The sequence below is a fragment of the Vidua chalybeata genome, chromosome 8 (assembly GCF_026979565.1).
Source record: "Vidua chalybeata isolate OUT-0048 chromosome 8, bVidCha1 merged haplotype, whole genome shotgun sequence".
NCBI classification, from domain to species: Eukaryota; Metazoa; Chordata; class Aves; order Passeriformes; family Viduidae; genus Vidua; species Vidua chalybeata.
In genome coordinates, this window is record NC_071537.1 from 15,080,341 (window position 1) to 15,083,814 (window position 3,474).

The 3,474-nt window shown below is 35.2% G+C and overlaps 1 long non-coding RNA gene across 1 annotated transcript; it reads right to left on the reverse strand.

The window, feature by feature from the left end:
* Nucleotides 1-968: 968 nt before the first annotated feature.
* On the reverse strand, nt 969-2,248 carry LOC128791646 (uncharacterized). Its single transcript, XR_008432106.1, has 2 exons — nt 2,124-2,248; nt 969-1,919 (listed from the first exon to the last, which is right to left on the reverse strand). It is a non-coding gene; the product is annotated as an uncharacterized LOC128791646 (long non-coding RNA).
* Nucleotides 2,249-3,474: the final 1,226 nt, after the last annotated feature.

The window sequence follows — 3,474 nt, forward strand, 5'->3', positions numbered from 1 at the left end:
AGTTTTCACTGTAGCCATGGAAGGTGGGATCAGTAACCAGTGGTGTCAGGAGGGAGAACTAGATTTGCTCTTCTTAAATGATTTTACAAGCATTACGAAAACTCCAAAAAGTCCAACAGCCCCAAATCATACAAAACCCCAAAATCATATAAAAGAGGTGTTTGTTTATCAGTTCATGTTGTTCAGTTCAATCTTGCTGCCTGCTCCACTGCTGTTGTTATGATTAATATTTGGCCTACTATTGTTATAGATCTCACTGCTAATTCAAACACTTTATTTTGCATTTTTGGTAATGGCCGAGATGACATTATTATTCCTATCAGCTTTGAATTTAAGCTGTGCATTCTGTGCCATGAGGAAAAAAGGAATCAATTGCAGTCCTGTTAATAGGAATCTCGAATTTGTTATAGGCTAAGTTTTAAAAGAGATGTATTAAAGGTAAAATGTACACTTGTCTGGTGCAATTGCTTTTTAAATTTTATATTAATGTGAAATTTCTGTGAAATATGAGAAACTAAGTTATATGGGGTGGTTGTCTCTTGTTTAGTTATACTTTTGTTTGTTTTGTACGTCTTTTTCCACTTCTTGTGCAGTAATTCTGGAGGTTCATTTTGACTTTAATAACTATTAATAGATTTAATTTTTTTATATTAAAAAAAACCCTTACAAGCTCTCTTTATCACAAGCTTTGATATGAAACTGGGGAATAAAGATGTGGTCGTGGATGTATGTTTTAAAATTAATTTTTACTGTAAGAAAGAAGTGATATGTAAATAGAATAGTCCTTTGACACTATTATATTAGATAAAAAGTGAATTCTAAAATATTCATTTAATTTTGAATAGTGTAGCATAACAATAACCATAGGGTAAAATAACTTGTAATGTGCCTTGTTTTGCTCTTTTTGAGCTCACAGCTTTACAGCACTTGTTAGAAACTGGGATGCAGTGTAACACAAACTTTTGATCTGTGACTGAAACATTAGATATTTATTTGACATGCATTATGTACAGTTACATTGTTTCATAACAGCAGTATTTTCCCCCCAGAATTGATGTGACACATTGCTATTAGAGTAAATGAAAGTAATGGGACAGAAACATAAAAATTTTGGTTTTCTACTAAATAAAATGAGCAAAGAGCTTCTACTACCACCTCCAAGACACCTGTGGGGGAAAGAAACAAAAAAAATTAGTATGTTTGTAATTTGATTTACTATTAACCGAGTTTTACAGGAGACGACTTTGCAATTCCACACATGCATGCATCGTGCAAAAGGTACTTAGGATCTTAAAGGATAAAATCCTAGGAATAATTGACGTATTACAGACAACCCACTTAAGCAGCATTTGCATGGCTGGACTTTAAACATGAGTCAGCATTACCTGGATTCAGTGATGGCTGATCCTGGCACCTGTGAGACAGGGACAAAGAGTGGCATTTTTGGCAGTTTGTGTGACTGCGTTTCCGTTATTTTCAATTGGAGACTTATGGGAATAAGGACTACAGGGGTAACTTCTTACCAATGCATGTGCTTTACATTAGACCAAGTGGCATATTAAATAATGTAGTTGGAGAAATGATTAAAATATTACTCTTGTAATAAATTGGGTTTTAAGAGGAAACCAAGATTTAGACGTTAGATCAGAGTAAATAGTGCCAGTATCTTTCTATACAAGTTTTGAGGATTAATTGGGAGTTTCATAAATTTACCTTTAATTTCTTGGCCCATCGGTTTTCACAAAACATTTCTGCTGTTGCCTTCACGATGCTGCCTGGGATGAGTGGTGAAGCACCTCAGTTGCCCCATTTTCCCATGCCCTATACCTCTTTAGAAGCAATTCTCAAAGAAGTATATGCATAGGAAAAAGGAACAACGAGCCAGATCATGATCCACTCCACTTGCAGCACGAGTAAACCTGGAATATAAAAGTAAATGTTAGGGAGAATAAAAATAGTGTCTATTCTTTACACAGTACCATTTCTTTTGAACTATAAGGTTGTTAAGAACTACTGCAGACTAAAACAGAGGTTGAAATATGAGATAACCAATATTAATGCATAGGATTCAAGAGTACTTAGTATGTTAAAAATTCATCAGTGCATATTTTTGAAATACGTACCAGAAAGTGCAGAGTTCTCAGAAATAATGAAGTGCAGCTCTGTAGACTTGACCTGAAAATTAATTGCAAGTTAGTAACAATATCCCCTTTTCAGTATATTGCACTATTGTACAATATTTGATGCTTTTATATAGACCTAAGAAAATACTTATTTGAATTACTGAACAAATGCAGGAGAGAAAGAAAGAAAAAGTCTATAAATTACAAAATATGGTAAAATCAGCACTACAAGCAGCAATAAGACTTACCTGGTTCTCTGTCTGATGCCTGAAGTGCAATGACTTCGTTTTCATGAGAATTTATGCTTTGCTCAAGACCTTGAAGAAGAATGAACTATACAGTGTTACTGTTTTCTTAAGTGATAATCGCTTTGCCCCTTGCCAAGGTATTTGCTGCACCTGCACATTGGGTACACAAAAAGTGCTGCTGAAAACATGGGAAGTGTTGCTCATAAGTTGGGGGAGTGCAATAGACAACAGAAGTGATAGGAATAATTATAGTGATGTCTTGAAATGTGCGCTGAGAATGAGAATTTATCGTCTGTGTTTCCTTTCACATACATCACTGGTGTTTGGAAAGTGTAAATCTGTGAGAGGACCTTTTGTTCTCAAAGCCTGCGCTGTGTTTTCAGTCTAACTCACCCCCCTTTTCCCCAGCACACTATTTTGAGAATCTCTATCAATGTCCTTCAGTTGCAAATGTGACTTTACTGGGGAGATAGCAAGGTCTGTGTACAAGGCTTTCCTCTGCTTATCCAGGCACCAGTGAGGCTCCGTGCTGGATGCCAAGGCTGGGAAACATCTTTCACCATATTTAGTCCTATTTGCTAACAAATTCATTAACCATTTGCTTTCAAGTTGCTGTCTTTCTTTTAGGTCATTTATTACACTATAAAACTGCATTTCATCTCCTATGTAATCTGGTTTATATATTAGAAGTCTGAAGTTATCAGCTGAAATTGTTTGAAGTGGTTCAAATTAATTCAGAGAAGAGCACTGTCACAAGCAGTCACAATACTAATTGTTACATGCTGTTGTTTATTCATAAGTTTGGGCACTCCTGAAATTCACTGTGTGTTCTTTCAGTGTCAGGAGGTTTCAAAGTTTCTTTAATTTCCTAGTTTTCCTTTTGTAATCTCAGGTTCAGTTTGTTCCGTTCTGTCATAAGACAGTCATTGCATTCTGATGTACCTTTTTCAATGAAAAAAAAAATCTGTTTTTCACTTTAGGATGAATGTTTCCCTAGAGTTTTACAAAGATACAATTGATTCAGCTTTTCTTCAGGTTCTGTGCTTGTGAAGCTATACCAGATGTGATCTGAAGCAAGTACTTAGTTTTGTGATTTTTAAAAT